Source organism: Sapajus apella, unplaced genomic scaffold (assembly GCF_009761245.1).
Source record: "Sapajus apella isolate SASKATOON/1434 unplaced genomic scaffold, GSC_monkey_1.0 scaffold50, whole genome shotgun sequence".
NCBI classification, from domain to species: domain Eukaryota; kingdom Metazoa; phylum Chordata; class Mammalia; order Primates; family Cebidae; genus Sapajus; species Sapajus apella.
The window spans coordinates 8,088,187-8,105,455 of record NW_022436990.1 but is presented as its reverse complement, the minus strand read 5'-3'; the positions used below and the strand labels follow the sequence as shown (position 1 = coordinate 8,105,455).

At 41.5% G+C, this 17,269-nt stretch overlaps 1 long non-coding RNA gene across 1 annotated transcript; it reads left to right on the top strand.

The window, feature by feature from the left end:
- Nucleotides 1-797: 797 nt before the first annotated feature.
- LOC116526282 lies at nt 798-15,226 on the top strand. Its single transcript, XR_004258078.1, has 3 exons — nt 798-1,045; nt 1,583-1,673; nt 15,149-15,226. It is a non-coding gene; the product is annotated as an uncharacterized LOC116526282 (long non-coding RNA).
- The last annotated feature ends 2,043 nt before the right edge of the window (nt 15,227-17,269 follow it).

Sequence of the window (17,269 nt, the reverse complement as noted above, 5' to 3'; positions counted from 1 at the left end):
AAAATGTTTAAATGGCTATCTTGTTATTTCTCTACCTTGATATAAATTGTCTTTATCTTCCATCTGCAGACTCTTTAGAAGTTTGTAAGCCAGGCAAGTCAGGCACTGTGGCTTATGCCTGTAATCCTAACACTTTGGGAGGCTGAGGCAGGAGGATTAGTTGAGCCCAGGAGTTCCATACCAGCCTGGGCAACATGGTGAGACCTTGTCTCTACAAAAAAACTTTTAAAAATTTCACCTAGTGTGGTGTCACACACCTGTAGTTCCAGCTACTTGGGAGACTGAGGTGGGAGGATTGCTTGAACCCGGGAGATTGAGGATGCAGTGAGCCAAGATCACCCCACTGCACCCCAGCCTGAGTGACAGCGTAAAACCCTATCTCAAAAAAAATAAAAGAAGGTTGTAGGAAGAAATACTTCAGAAAAGAAATTGACCTACTTTTTGAGGAAAATGATATAATTTTAGCAGCTGAAAAATAGAGCTCAGCAACTTGATTACTATATTGTTTCCATCTTCTAAGCAACAAGAAATATTTTCAAGCTGGAAAAAAAAATCAAAATACTTCTGGGAAGCTGCCCTCTAGGTACCCCAGATAAAACTCTTAACATTGTTCATACCCCTGGGACAGATGTTAAACTTTGCATATCTATAATACCAGTGCAGTATTAGACATTCCGAACTTTAAGACAAGCTATTTTCACACACAGAAGTTCATCTGCCCCATTTCAATCCATTTCACTCCTATTACATTCAGTTTGTATTGGTTGGGGATATATTTCTCCCTCCAAATGAGAAGTAAACTCCTTGGTTATTCAACTTTGTCCAAGTTCAGCACATTATGATGCTTCTTTTATGTATGTTAAAGGAACAATGTAAGATGGACTAGAAGCCCATAATACATGAAAAGATGATAAATGTTATCTCTCTCTTCCACAGAATTCAAGACTCCAGGACTCTGGAGAATTATACCTCGATACTGAAAGAATTCGCCCAGTGATTTCAGAACCAGCATTAGTAATCTCTGAGAAATTAAGTTAAGAATGAGGTAGGAGTGATTAGTTTCTGGAAAAGTGTAGACTGACAACTTTCCAAATTTTCAATAGTCTAATAGTCTTTTCCACATGGTGGAAAGTTTGAATCCAAGAGCCTGCAACATTCTGTAGCAGTTTATTAAGCATTGGCTTATGTGTATTTATAGAAGTACACAGTGATCATTAGAAGCCAACATGGGTGGCCGGGTGAGGTGGCTCACACCTGTAATCCCAGCACTTTGGGAGGTTGAAGTGGGCAGATCACCTGAGGTCAGGATTTCAAGACCAGCCTGACCAACATGGAGAAACCCCATCTCTATTAAAACTATAAAATTAGCCGGGCGTGGTGGCACATGCCTGTAATCCCAGCTACTCGGGAGGCTGAGGAAGAAGAATTGCTTGAACTTGGGAGGTGGAAGTTGCAGTGAGCCGAGATCGTGCCATTGCACACTAGCCAGGGCAACAAGAGTGGAAAAAAAAAAAAAAAAGAAGCCAACATGGTTGCTTAGAATTTCCTTCAAAATGAATCCCTTTTCCTTTATTTTGCTAAGGTTTCTGGGTTGACATATCAGAGGAATTCTATGGCATGCTGTCATTAATCACCATGGTGGAAGATGAGCTGCCACTGTGATAAGACTATCTGTAAGTATGGAATTTTAACAGAACAAAAGAACAAAAATCTCCCAAACTGAAGCTGCAACCAGTAGGAGAGAGATCAAACTTAGTTGTTGTTTTTGAGACATTGTCTCTCTCCGTTGCTCAGGCTGGAGTGCAGTGGCTCAAAATCAGCTCACTAAAACCTGCGCCTCCCACGTTCAAATGTTTCTGGTGCCTCAGCCTCCCAAGTAGCTGGGACTATAGGTTGTGTGCCACCACACCAGCTAACTTTTGTTTTAGTAGAGACAGGATTTCACCATGTTGCCCAGGCTGGTCTCAAACCCCTGGCCTCAGGCGATCCACTCACTTCAGCCTCCCAAAGTGCTGGGATTACAGGTGTGAGCTACCGCACCCGGTCAGAAGGGATCAAATTATATCAGGTTTGTGAACAAGAATATTTAAGTATATGTAAGGCAGAAGAACAGGAACACAGGCAGATACAAATCTGTGGCTCCTTATTAAAGTGAGTAGGCAAGTCACAACATTTTATTAGGTGTCAGAATGAAGATGAAGAAGAGGTGGTTAAGTTATCAGGAGACAAGAGTTGTCCATTAAGGAAATCAAACAAATGGCAAGGCAAAAAGCCAAGCCAGGCAGATGCAATAGTTAAAAAGTTCTGGGGATGCAAGTTGCAGGGATGATGTTTTCAGATCACTGTTGTTTTCTGATGACACCTCATCAGATGATAAAGGCATTCTTTCTGGTTTTAAAGTAACTAGGACCCTGACAATGGCAGGCTGTAATCCTAAAGCACGGTTTCTCAACCATGGCTGCAATTAGGAGTTTGTAAAAATACCAATGCCAAGGGTTTCAACCCCAGGCGCCAATTAAATAAATCTTTGGGGTTGCAACTCAGTCCTCAGTATTTTTTAAAAACTCCCCCAGGTGAATTTAATGTAAGCAAAGGCTATGGATTATTATCCTAGAGGGAAGTCTCTATAGCACACTGCTTTCAAATTTTGATGTGCATACAAATTGCTTTGGGAGTCTTGTTAAAATGCAGGGTTTAAATTAATAAGCTTGAGTTACTAATCTCAGGCCTGAGATTCAGGATTTATAATAACCAAAAAATACTGGGAGGCTGGACCACAGATCACACCTAGAGTAATAAGGGTCTAAGAGATGCTGCAAGACTCCCTTTTTGGCCCTTTTTTGGTTCAGAATCTTAGATTGGATTAAGATCACAGCTTAAAAAAAATCTACAGGTATGGTTATTAAATATGATTATGCAAAAAGAGATGGCAAACAGTTTTAGTTTAGAATTAAGATTCAAAAATATTTTCACAAGTTGAAATAAGACAAAACATACTCCTCCTTTTTTTTCTTTTTAAAAGTCAATGTGATTTCAATGTTACTCCTTTTTTAAAAAAAAACAAAAAACAAAAAACTAAGTCAGGGTCTTACTGTCACCATGGCTAGGGTGCAGTGGTACAGTCATAGCTCACTGTAACTTCAAACTCCTTGGCTCAAGCAATCTTCCTATGTTGGCCTCCTTAGGCACTGAGATTACAGGTGTGAACCACCATGCCTGGATCAAAATTTATTCCTTAATAGGGACAATTTAAAGTCTATCATATAAGCTAATTCTGAAAAAAAGAAGATATTAAGATATGTTATAAAGTAATAATAATTTCACAGTGTGGTAATTGGTTATAAGTAGATTAATTACATTGAATAGTTAGTAGAGAAATACATATTAAAACAAGACAATTTGGAATATGATAAAAGTGTTTGGATGAGGGAGGATTAGACAATTAATTGAAGTGAAGCAAAAGAAAAAATTATTCATCTCGGGGGAAAAAGTGAGATCCACATTTCACACCTTACCTTAGGATAAATTCCACATGGATCAAGGATTTAAATGCAAAGCAAAACCGTGAAAGTGTTAGACAAAACCATGGAAGGACTTTTTTCTGGTATGTCTGAATGTGGAAACCCTTTCTCAACATGATACAAGGGCAAAGAGTCATAAAAGACTGAAAAATTAACCAGAAAAAAATTTGCATGGCAAAAACCTTCATGTGGGAAGTTTAAAAATAAAGAACAAACAGGGGAGAAAACATGTTTCACTCATAGCCTAGATCTATAATTAATTTTTCTAATATTAAAGAGTTCCTACAAAATAATAATTTGAAAAAGATCTACAAGCTCCTTCCCCACAAAAGATCAACAAAGTATATGACCAAATTCTTCATAGAAAATGATATAAAACCCCTCTCATAATAATTCCTATGGCAGTGTTTATTCTACTAAGGCATACTGATACAACCACTTGTTTATGGTGTGCTTTGTATAATCTCTAAAGCAGGCATAATTCTTATGATGCCAGGTAATTGAGCAGAGTCACAGAAAAGAGTATTTTAAAAAGAGGGAGTCCCAGGCCGGGTGCAGTGGCTTACATCTGTAATCCCAGCACTTTAGGAGGCTGAGGTGGGAGGATCACAAGGTCAAGAGATCGAGACCATCCTAGGTAACGTGGTGAAATCCCGTCTCTAATAAAAATATAAAAAATAAAGTGGGCGTGGTGGCATGTGCCTGTAGTCCCAGCTACTCAGGAGGCTGAGGCAGAAGAATTGCTTGAACTTGGGAGGCGGAGCTCGCAGTGAGCTGAGATTGAGCCACTGCACTCCAGCCTGGGCGACAGCGTGAGACTTTGTCTCAAAAATGAAATAAAATAAAGAAAGAAAAATGCAACTTCAAAATCAAAATTGATTATTACTTCACACCTGCTAGATCAGCTAGGAAGAAAAACTCAGATAATCACAAGTGTTGGTGAAATTAGAGCTCTTATATATTAATGATGGAAAGGTAAAATTGTGCAGTTGCTTTGGAAAAGTTTGTCACTGTCTCAAAATTTAACCCTTTTCCAGCTTAGAAAAAAAAATGCAGCTTGTTGCCAGTGCTCATTTAATTTTACATAAACACGCTCTTTGAGGCTAAACAAATCTGACTGATTTTCAATGTAAAAATAAAATATAAAAACTGTTCTTGGAGTTATTTCTAAATAGAACTAACATCAGAATCATCTGAATCATCAAAATCATCTATTTCAGAAAAATCAAATCCATCAAATGAATCTTCAACCAACATTCATTTGAATGATGCTATGTTTTTCAGGAGTTGATATTTTCAGTGATCAAGAATTACTATATTTTGCAAATGGAAATACAATTAAAAACAGAATGCTATAAATAGAATGTCTTTTGTTTCCAAAGTCATTAAATAGAGCAATGCAAAAATAATAAATATTAATATATTTAATAATATATTAATAATACAACAATATTTTGTGGCAAAGTGATCTTGGCATAAATGCTGTAGCTGCAAGCACCACTAGCAAGTATTCTTGGGGCAAACGGGAAATGGGTTAAATGGAGTTCCTTCTCATATGACTTAGTAATTCCACAATTCCACCTAAGAGTATTGAAAACATATGTCCACACAAAAACTTGTACCGGAATGTTCATAGCAACATTATTCATTATAGCCAAAAGGTGGATACAACCCAAATGTCCAGCAACTGATGAATGGATAAATAAAATAGCATAACCACTCTGAGTATGGTCACACAACAGAATATTATTGCATGATAAAAAGGAATGAAGTGCTGATACATACTACAACATGGATGAGCCTTGAAAACATTATACTAAAAAAGAAATCCCATTCCAGTAAATATAGCTAAAAATAAATAAATAAATAAATTAAACATTATCCTTTTTTTTTTCCCTTTAACACACTTTATTTCATAGATTGATCACTCGTGAGCCCAACTCTGCTTAGAAATAACAAAATTACAATAACTACAACAAATCAACTTTCCAGTTAAAGGTAGCTTAGGTAAAACATTATCTTTAATGAAAGAAGCCAGTCACGAAACGTTACACGGTATATGATTCCATTTATATTAAATGTCCAGAACAGGAAAATCCACAGAGGTGGAAAGTAGATTAGTGGTTGTCAAGGGCTGTAGGGAGGGGAATTGGTAGTGACTGCTAAAGGATACAGGAGTGATAAGAATGTTCTGGAATTAAACAGTGGGAATAGTTGCATTAATTTATGAATATACTAAAAAACACTGCATTGTACATTTTAAAAGATACATTGTGGCCAAGTACGGTGGCTCATGCCTGTAATCCCAGCACTTTGGGAGGCTGAGGCAGGCGGATCACCTGAGGTCAGGAGGTGGAGACCAGCCTGACCAACATGGAGAAACCCTGTCTCTACTAAAAATACAAAATTAGCGAGGTGTGGTGGTGCATGCCTGTAATCCTAGCTACTCAGGAGGGTGAAGCAGGAGAATAGCTTGAACCCGGGAGGCAGAGGTTGCAGTGAGCCGAGATTTCGCCATTACACTCCAGCCTGGGCAACAACAGGGAAATTCTGTCTCAAAAAAAAAAAAAAAATACATTGTACACTTTAAAAGGTGAATTTTATGGGATTTTATGAGATTTGAATCATATCTCAATTTTTTAAAAGTGTTTATTGGATTTCTGAGACTTAGATGTAAGTGGCTTTGCGGAGGAATGTTAGTGGTCAAAGGCAGCTGACACTAGACCAACGAATGAGTGGGAAATGAAGAATAGGGAGTGTATACAATTCTTTCAAGAAGGTTAGATGAGAAGAACAGGGCAGTAGCTGAGAGAGATAAAAGGTCAAAAAATATTACGGTTTTGTTTTTTGTTCTGATGGGAGAAGCTTAAGTAAGTTAAAATGGTAATGGATGCCGGGCATAGTGGTTCACTCCTATAATCCCAGCACTTTGAGAGGCTGAGGTGGATTGCTTGAGCTTAGTAGTTCAAGATCAGCCTGGGCAATGTGACGAGACTCCTTCTCTACAAAGTATACAAAAATTAGCTGTGTGTGATGGTGCCTGTTGTCCCAACTATTTGGGGGGCTGAGGTGAGAGAATGGCTTGAGCCTGAAAGGTCGAGGCTGCAGTGAGTTGTAATCACACCACTGCACCAGTGGACCTGTCTCAAAAAAAAAAATAATAATAAGATCGAATTGAAAAGAAGTATATTGGGGAGGAGGATGTTAATAATAGAATAGAATAAGAGAGCACAAGATAGTTAAAATGGGATTGAGAACAAAAGTAACTGTTAAATAGGAAGAACGATGCTGACCGGGGAAGGGAAATTATATATATTGAAGTACTTTAATTTGAGGAAGTTAAGACGAATTTTATCTGGGGACATCTGTTTTCAGGTCAGCTGATGAAAAGTAAGGAAGTGTAGGCAGAAGGGTTAGAAGTAAGGGAAGATTAGATGTCTGATGTGCTGGCACAATGTCTCATGCCTGTAATTCCAGCACTTTGGGAATTATGTGGATCACTTGAGCCCAGGAGTTTGAGACCAGCCTGGGCAACATAGCAAGACCCCTTCTCTATTAAAAAGAAATCTATCTATCTATCTATCTATCTATCTATCTATCTATCTATCTATCTATCTATCATCTACCTATCTAATCTACCTACCTACCTATCTATAGAAATTGCCAATTCTGGTGTTAAAACTTGAAACTTAGATTTATTTTATCTGAGTTACTTCCTCAGGAAAGGACCCCCAGGCCTCTGGGAAAGTATCAAATAACTGAAACTCACTGGATCATTTCATCCAGACAGTAAGAGGCCAGGCCCCTCATTTGGCATAGTTGCTTCCTTACCCCTCCCTGAGGGGTTTTCCTACACATTTATATTTCTTACCTGCTATATAAATCCCTAATTTTAGTCAGCAGAGGGGATAGATTTGAGACTGATCTCCCATCTCCTCCAGTGCAGCACCCAATTAAAGCCTTCTGCCTTGGCAATACCTGTTGTCTCAGTCAGTGGCTTTCCGTGTGGCAAGCAGCAGGACCCAGACTGAACCTATGGTGTTTTGGTAACAGTCTCAGCACAAAACCACAATCTTATGCTACTGGGACAATAGTAACTCAATCTCTAGTCCCTGATGATTTGGGAGGTTTAGGGCATCTAATCTGGTCAGTTGTCCTCTAATGTATCATTGAGTTGTACTTAAATTCCAGAAAATCCCCAGGAAATAATAATTCCAGTGAAACCAAAAACCCCGTTTGGTCCTGTTACTCCTTATGCTTATGCTAATTGGAATCCATTGGTAGCACATACTGCCTGAGACTTACCAGAACTCTCCTAGGAGAACCTATAATGTCTCCACCATTTTGGTGATCAGGGACCCCCACTCGCTTGAGTTGAGTCCCTCAGACCTGTGCTAGTCCTACTCTATACTTCTGGAACAACCCAGGATTCTGAAGATAGACTGGTAGTTTCTCATTAGTTTAATGAACCTGTGGTTTAGACTACATGTGTCAGCCACTTTCCACTAATGTCTGAGTAAGGCTAAGCCACAGGAAAATATTATTTCAAGTATTAAAATAATACTTAAATAGGACAATAATTATTATTCTAGTTGGGTGTAGTGGTGTGTGCCTATTAGTTCCAGCTACTCAGGAGCTAAGGTGGGAGGATCACTCAGCCCAGGAGTTTGAGGCTGCAGAGAGCTATGATCATTGCGTCACTGCCTTCCAGCCTGGGTGACACAGCGAGACCCTGTCTCTACTGTAAAAAATGAATAATTATTCTAATAGGATAGAATAAAAATAATTAAAATTTCTAGATCATTTTCCATCTTGTGTTAGACTTACATTTATATATATAACATAAATGTGAGATATATATCTCTCATTTTGTCTTTCTCCCTCTCCTTACCATGGTTTTTGTTTAAAACTATCTTTATTAACAACAATAATTAGGCCGGGCATGGTGGCTCACGCCTGTAATCCAAGCACTTTGGAGGCCAAGGCGGGCGGATCACATGAGGTCAGGAGTTCAAGACCAGCCTGACCAACATGGTGAAACCCCGTCTTTAAACAAACAAACAAACAAACAAACAAACAAAAACAATAATTATAAGAGTAGCATGCAATGCTTTCCAAAGCACTTACTCATCCATTATTTTACTGTATGTAAACTTCCAACTTAGCTAGGCTGGAGATGCATTATTACCTCGAGGTTGTTGATGAAGGAACAATGGTTAAGCAGTGATTATGGACTTGTTCAAGATCATATAATTTGTTGGTAGGTGAGTTGTTTTTAGATTTCTTCTGTTACTTCCTAACATATGCTTCCTATTCATTATAAGACTAGTGAGAATTTTGAAAAAGGTTTCCTTTTTTTTACTAAAAATTTTTTTTAGTCTATGTACTGCTGAAGATAAAGTTTTCCTAGTAAAACTATTCTAAACCAGTTTCTTTGTTTGCTAGAAAAAGGGTTTCAATAGACTTCTTTTTTTCTTTTTTTTTTTGAGATTGAGTCTTGCTCTTGTCTCCTAGGCTGGAGTACAGTGGCATGATCTTGGCTCGCTCCAACCTCTGCCTCCCAGGTTGAAGCAATTCTCCTGACTCAGCCTCCCTCGTAGCTGGGATTACAGGCACATGCCACCACACCCAGCTATTTTTTTTGTATTTTCAGTAGAGATGGGGTTTCACCATATTGGCCAGCATGGTCTCAAACTCCTGACCTCGTGATCTGCCCATCTCGGCCTCCCAAAGTGCTGGGATTACAGGCATGAGCCACTGCGTCCAGCCACAGACTCTTTTAAACAATCAAGTCTTGTGTTACGGTGATTTGTAAATTACTAATATTTAATACTTATCAACTTTCCAAAACAATGATAATGATGATATATTTTAATCACATAAGGGGCACTAGTTTTAACATGTCTTTACCACTTTATTTTTATTTATTTATTTTTGAGACAGAGTCTCATACTCTGTTGCTCAGGCGGGAGTGCTGTGTTTTGACCTCCCCGAGCTCAAGTGATTCTCCTATCCAGGCTCCTGAGTAGCTGGAACTACAGGCTCACACCACCACACATGGCTAATTTTTTTATTTTTTGTAGAGACAGGGTTTTGTCATGTTTGCCCAGGCTGATCTCAAACTTCTAAGCTCAAGCAGTCCTCCTTCTTGGATTCACAAAGTGCTGGGATTACAGGCGTGAGCCACTGTGCCCAGCTATTTTATTTTTGTGATAGGGTCTCATTCTGTCACCCAGACTGGAGTGCAGTGTCGCCATCACAGCTCACTGCAGTCTCAACCTCCCCAAGCTCAGGTGATCCTCCCACTTCAGTCTCCCAAGTAGCTGGGACTACAGGCATGTGTCACCACATCTGGCTAATTTTTTGTATTTTTTGTAGAGATGGGGTTTTACCATGTTGCCCAGGGTGGTCTGGAACTCCTGGCCTCATGTGATCTGTCCACCTTGGCTTCCCAAAATGTTGGGATTACTGGCAGGGGCCACTGTGCCTGGTCATCGCCTTATTTAGTGCTGACTAAACAAACTTCCCTTTGCCAAATGTGATAATAGTTTTGTGTAGACAGAGTTTCACTCTTGTTGCCCAGACTGGAGTGCAATGGCACGATCTTGGCTCACTGCAACTTCTGCTTCCCGGGTTTAAGTGATTCTCCTGCCTCAGCCTCCCAAGTAGCCTGGGATTGCAGGCATTTGCCACCACACCTGGCTAACTTTCTTATATTTAGTAGAGACAGGGTTTTGCCATGTTCGCCAGGCTTGTCTCAACCTCCTGACCTCAGGTGATCTGCCTGGCTCAGCTTCCCAAAGTGCTGGAATTATAGGCATGAGACACCATGCCTGGCCAGGGTCAGCATTTGCCAATACTCACCAAGATCAAATAATTCGGTTTGCTAATTTTTTTTTTTTTTGAGACGGAGTCTCACTCTGTTGCCCAGGCTGGAGTGCAATGGCGTGACCTTGGCTCACTGAAACCTCTGCTTCCACGCTCAAGCGATTCTTCTGCCTCATCTTCCCAAGCAGCTGAGATTACAGGCACCCACCAACATGCCTATTTAATTTTTGTATTTTTGCAGAGATGGGGTTTCACCATGCTGGCCAGGCTGGTCTTGAACTCCTCACCTCAGGTGATCTGCCCTCCCAAAGTGCTGAGATTACAGGAGTGAGCCACCACACCTGGATTTTTTTTTTTTTTTTTTTTCCCCAAGGCGGAGTCTTGCTCTGTCACTCAGGTTAGAATACAGTGGCATGATCTTGGCTCACTGCAACCTCTGCCTCCCAGGTTCAAGCAATTCTCCTTTCTCTCCTGAGTAGGTGGGACTATAGATACACGCCACCATGCCCGGCTAATTTTTTTATTTCTGGTAGAGAAGGGACTTTGCCATGTTGACCAGGCTGGTCTCAAACTCCTGACCTCAGGTGATCTGCCCACCTCAGCCACCCAAAGTGCTGGGATTACAGGCATGAGCCACCGCACTGGGCCTACTTTGCTAATTCTTAAAACATTTAAAGCTAAACCTCAAGTAGTGTGAAAAGGTGGTTAGGGTACCCATAAACAATCTGGTGCTGGGGCACTTCTGACCCTGGGGAGGAATTAAGTGGCTCAGTGCTCATGTGGCTGAGAGGCATGGCCAGCAGGGAACCTGACAGTCACCTTTTTTCTTCCTTCAGCCAGTCTCTAGGTTAGAAAGTGAAGGAAGTTATTTGCAGCATCATTGGCAATTTCTTTTCCATCTCCACCTGCAATAGCCAAGACGCAACATACTGAAGAAAAGAAGCAAAGAGGCCTGATGCTTCTGGCGAATCAGTCAGAAGGACAGTATCTAAGGTAAACAAGATATCTGCTGTCTACACACACCACAAACACACAACTCTTTAACTAAATTCACATTTGTATCTGGTGTTTCCATGCTGTAGTGGCTTATCTGGTAATTTTATACAAGAAACATGGAGGTCATGGAGGCTTTCAATAATAGAGCTGAGGACTCGTATTTCCTATGCTTTTAAAATTACATTTTTAGGCTGGGCACAGTGGCTCATGCCTGTAATCCCAGCACTTTGCAAGGCTCAGGCGACTGGATCGCTTAAGCTAAGGAATTTGAGACTAGCCTGGGCAACATGGTGAAACCCATCTCTACAAAAAATACAAAAATTAGCCAGGCGGGTGGCATAGGCCTATAGTTCCAGGTACTTGGGTCAGGGGTGTGGGGCGGAGTGAAGAGGCTGGAGGATCACTTGAACCCAGAAGGTTGAGGGTCCAGTGAGTTGAGATCATGCCACTGGACACCAGCCTGGGTGACAAAATGAGACCCTGCTTCAAAAATAAAATAAAATAAACTTTGGGAGGCCAAGGTGGGTGGATCACTCGAGGTCAGGAGTTTGAGACCAGCCTAGCCTCAAAATGTGAAGGTGTGAAATCCCATCTCTACTAAAAATACAAAAATTGGCCAGGTGTGGTGGCGATGCCTGTAATTCCAGCTACTTGGGAGGCTGAGGAAGGAGAATCACTTGCACTGGGAGGCAGAGGTTGCAGTGAGCTAAGATCGCACCCCTGCACTCCAGCTTGGGCGACAGAGTGAGACTGTCTCGATAATAATAATAATAATAATAATAATAAAATAATTTTTTTCTTATGCTGGGCATGGTGGTTCGCACCTGTAATCCCAGCACTTTGAGAGGCCAAGGCAGGAAGATCACCTGAGCCCAGGAGTTCAAGATCAGCCTGGGCTACATAATGAGACCTCCTCTCTACAAAAAATTTTCAAAAATAGCTAGGCTTGGTGGCATGTGCCTATGGTCTCAGCTATTCAGGAGGCTCAAATGGGAGGATCACTTGAGCCCATGAGGCTGCACTAAGCCATGATTGTGCCACTGCACTCTAGTCTGGGTGACAAAGGGAGCCTGTTTCACTGAAAAAAAATTTTTTTTTAATTGTGGTAAAATATACATAACATTAAAATTTACCATATGCAGCTGGGGCAGATATCATAAGTCATAAGCAGTACTGAGAAGCAGGCTAACTAATTGAAAAGGAAGAGCAGAAAAGAACCTCAAAAGATTATTATGCCTAAAAATGTGCTCCCAGATTGGTGAAAATTATATAAGACATACACGCTTCTTGAAGATTCCTAAAAATGAAGATTTACAAGCCTACCTAGTTAAGTTCCTCTATGCATTTAACTGTGTCCCACGAACCAGGTGAGGCAGCATTATGTAATGAGAAATGTCCAGGACTTAGAATCAGGGAAAGTATAATTGTGTCCTGGTTCCTGTCTGTTTTTAGGTGGGTGAACGTAGACAAGCTACCTAACCTTTCGCACTTGTAATGTCTCCCTCACTTTTTTTCTTTTTTTTTTTGAGATGGAGTTTTGCTCTTTCAGGCTAGAGTGCAATGGCGAGGTCTCGGCTCACTGTAGCCTCTGCCTCTCAGGTTCAAGTGATTCTCCTGCCTCGGCCTTCTGATTACCTGGGATTACAGGCACATGCCACCATGCCCAGCTAATTTTTGTATTTTTAGTAAAGACGGGGTTTCACCATGTTGGCCAGGCTGGTCTCGAACTCTTGACCTCAGGTGATCTGCCTGCCTTGGCCTCCCAAAGTGCTGGAATTATAGGCCCAGCCGTAATTTCCTAATTTAAAAAATCGGAACAATAATAGCACCAACATTAGAATACTGTTACAAGGAACAAATGAGGTAGAGTATAAGAATATTGTAAAGTGCTATGTAAATGTTATTTTTCAACAAATTTATGGTTTGTATACATCTTCCACAGAAGCTTATCCCTTTTATGGCCATTTCTTCCTGTAATGGTTATTTTTTTCCTCTATTTTTTATCTTTGTAATCAACACTGACACTTTTTCTTTTTTCTACATCATTGTATTGGTCATTGGACATCATTTTATTTTATTTTATTTTTTGAGATGGAGTCTCACTCTGTCACCTAGGCTGGAGTGCAGTGACACAGTCTCAGCTCACTGCAATCTCTGCCTCCCGGTACACGCAATTCTCCTGCCTCAGCCTCCCAAGTAGCTGGGATTACAGGTGCCTGCCACCATGCCCAGCTAATTTTTGTATTTTTAGTAGAGACTGGGTTTTGCCATGTTGGCCAGGCTGGTCTCGAACCCCGACCTCAGGTGATCTACCCGCCTCAGCCTCCCAAAGTGCTGGGACTACAGGTGTGAGCCACTGTGCCTGGCCTAGACACCACTTTAAAATGGCTGTTTCATGTTACAAATTTAACTTGGGGGATGCCAGCCTAATGAAAATTTTTTTTCTGTGAGTCATTGTATTTATAACTCAGGTACTGGCTACCAAGTGAATGGTGATGCCTAGTTTGTGGTTTTGTGAGCTTACTGTCTAGTCTATTCTCTGATGTGGGTAAGAGAATGCAGATTCGCCCATAACTCAGCCAAACTTTAAAAATCATATCTATTGGCCGGGCGCAGTGGCTCACACCTGTAATCCTAGCACTTTGGGAGGCCGAGGTGGGTGGATCACCTGAGGTCAGGAGTTCAAGACCAGCCTGGCCTTCATGGTGAAACCCCATCTTAAAGAAAAAAAAAGAACAGTATTTGCAAAAATCATATCTATTTATTAAAAAGTACTAAAGTCTGACCTGTTAAGCTATTAATGGCATATGTTTGGGCATCATATTCAGTAAGATTTAGAGAAGTGCAGATATATATAAGGCCTCTCTCCCTTGCTCAATTTCAACAGCTGTTTTCTTTTTGGATTCACTAAAGGGGAATATGGTGGGTTGGTCTGTCAGTGCTGGAAGGTAGTTGTTGATGGTTATGCTAATTTAGAATGGAAACTTTTATTCTAGAGAGGACAATTAATCCAATGTGCCTTTTTTTCCTCCCTAGAGACAGGGTCTCACTCTGTTGCCCAGACTGGAGTGTAGCGGTGTGATCATAGCTCACTGCAGCTCGAACTCATGGGCTCAAGCGATCGCCTCACGTCAGCTTCCTAAGTAGTGGGCATGGTGGCATGAGCATGGTGGCGTGCACCTGTATTTTTTTGTAGAGAGGGGGTCTTGTTGTGTTGTCCAGGCTGGTCTTGAACACCTAGCCTCAAGAGATACTCCTAAAGTGCTGGGATTACAGGCATGAACATCCATGCCTGGCCTCAACACCTTTTAGTAACAACTTGCTAGAACCACAGAAGTTCTTTCGGAGACAGAACTGGAACACAGCCCTATTAGAGTGAGTGAACAGTAAAGTCAATAGAGAGCTACTAGAGTGTGCCTTCCTGAAAGCCCCAAAGAATAAGTGGGTCTAGCTGCCAACACAGAGAAGATAGGGTAGGAACAAAAAAGGAGTCGTGGTGTGCTGAGAATCAGTCACTGGGATGTCAGGAAGAACATCCATATCAAGTCAGGACCAAGTAGGCTAGGAATTAAGAGATCAAAAAAGATGTCTTACCAGGTCAAAAATTAGAGACTAAGATGAGTCACGCTGCCATGGGCAACAGAGCAAGACTCCATCTTAAAAACAAACAAACGAAACACCCAAAACATAAATGGATCGATGTCATTATTTTGAGAGCGAGTTCCTTATAAAATAAGGGAACCCCTTTTGTCTTTTTCTTGCCTTCCCTTTGCACATCTACCTTCCACCATGGGATGACAGAGGATAAAGGCCCTTGCAAGATGCCAGCCCTTCAATTATGGACTTCCCAGCCTCCACAACTGTGGGGAAATAAATTTCTGTTCTTTATAAATTACCTAGTCTGTGGTATTTTGTTAGAGCAGCACAAGTAGGCTAAGACATCATCTTTACATTTCTCTTTGACTCTGACCTACTTATAACAACACATCTCTGATTCTTCTGCCACCTTCCATCTTTTTTTTTTTTTTTTTTTTAGATGGAGTCTGGCTCTGTCACCCAGGCTGGAGTGTAGTGGTGCGATCTTGGTGATCTTGGATCACAGCAACCTCTGCCTGCCGGAGTCAGGCAATTCGCCCACCTCAGCCTCCTGAGTAGCTGGAATTACAGGCGTCCGCCACCACACCCAGCTAATTTTTGTATTTTAGTAGAGACAGGGTTTCACCATGTTGCCCAGGCTGGTCTCGAACTCCTGACCTCATGATCTGCCTGCCTCAGCCTCCCAAAGTGCTGGGATTACAGGTGTGAGCTAATATGCCCAACCCCTTCTTCCATCTTTTAAGGACCCATGTGATTACAATGTGCTATCTGGATAATCCAAGATAGTCTCCTACTTTAAGATCCTTAAATTACTACATCTGCAAAGTCCCTTTTGCTGTGTAAAGTAACATATAGAGGGGTCGGTCCATGGATTAAGATGTGGACATCTTTGGGAGGCCATTTGTCTATCACTCTCCTCAAAGCAGCCCACAATCCTAATGGCTAGAATGTTCTTACATTGAGATAAACTTTGTCTACATAGGAGTTTCTGAACATTGATCCAGAGGCTTTGTCCTCTGAAGTCACAAAGAGTAAATCTGGTGTCTGCCACATAACTCTCCTTCAGACGGTGGAAGACATATTGATCCCATCTCCCTTGGCCTTTCTTCTGTGGAGAAAATGATTTATTTAGCAATTTCATTTTTTTTTTTTTTTTTTTTGTGAGACGGAGTTTCGCTCGTTACCCAGGCTGGAGTGCAATGGCTCGATCTCGGCTCACCGCAACCTCCGCCTCCTGGGTTCAGGCAATTCTCCTGCCTCAGCCTCCTGAGTAGCTGGGACTACAGGCACGCGCCACCATGCCCAGCTAATTTTTTTGTAGTTTTAGTAGAGACAGGGTTTCACCATGTTGACCAGGATGGTCTAGATCTCTTGACCTCGTGATCCACCCGCCTCGGCCTCCCAAAGTGCTGGGATTACAGGCTTGAGCCACCGTGCCCGGCCTTATTTAGCAATTTCATAAGACACGGTTCCAAAGTCCTATTATCCTGGTTAGCCACCTATGAATATTGATATAGTTTGGATGTTTATCAAATCTCATGTTAAAATGTGACTTCCAGTGTTGGAGAAGAGCCTGGTGGGAGGTGTCTGGATCATGGGAATGGATCCCGCATGCATGGCTTTGTGCCCTTCTCCTGGTAGTGAGTGAGTTCTCACTCCGAGTTCACACAAGACTTGATTGTTTAAGAGTCTGGGGCTGGACGCGGTGGCTCATGCCTGTAATCCCAATGCTTTAGGAGAACAAAGTGGGTAGATCATCTGAGGTCAGGAGTTTGAGACCAGCCTGACCAACATGGTGAAACCCCATCTCTACTAAAATACAAAAAAGTGGCTGGGCATGGTGGTGGATGCCTGTAATCCCAGCTACTTGGGAGGCTGAGGCAGGAGAATTGCTTGAATCCAGGAGGCAGAGGTTGCAGTGAGCCAAGATCATGCTACTGCACTCTGGTCTGGGCAACAGAGCAAGACTCCATCTCCTTCTCTCTCCTCTTCCTTCTGGGTCCTCCTCTTCTCTCTCTCTCTCTCTCTCTTTCTTGCTCTCCCTCTCACTGTGTAAGATGGTGGCTCCCCTTAGCCTTATGAGCCATGACTGTAAGCTTCCTGAAGCACTCAGTAGAAGCAGATGCTGGCACCATGCTTCCTGTACAGCCTGCAGAACCCATGAGCCAAAATAAATATTTCTTTATAAATTAAAATTATCCAGCCTCAGGTATTCTTTTCTTTCTTTCTTTCCTTTGAGATGAAGTTTTGTTCTTGTTGCTCAGGCTGGAATGCAATGGCGCAACCTCAGCTCACTGAAACCTCTGCCTCCCAGATTCAAGCAATTC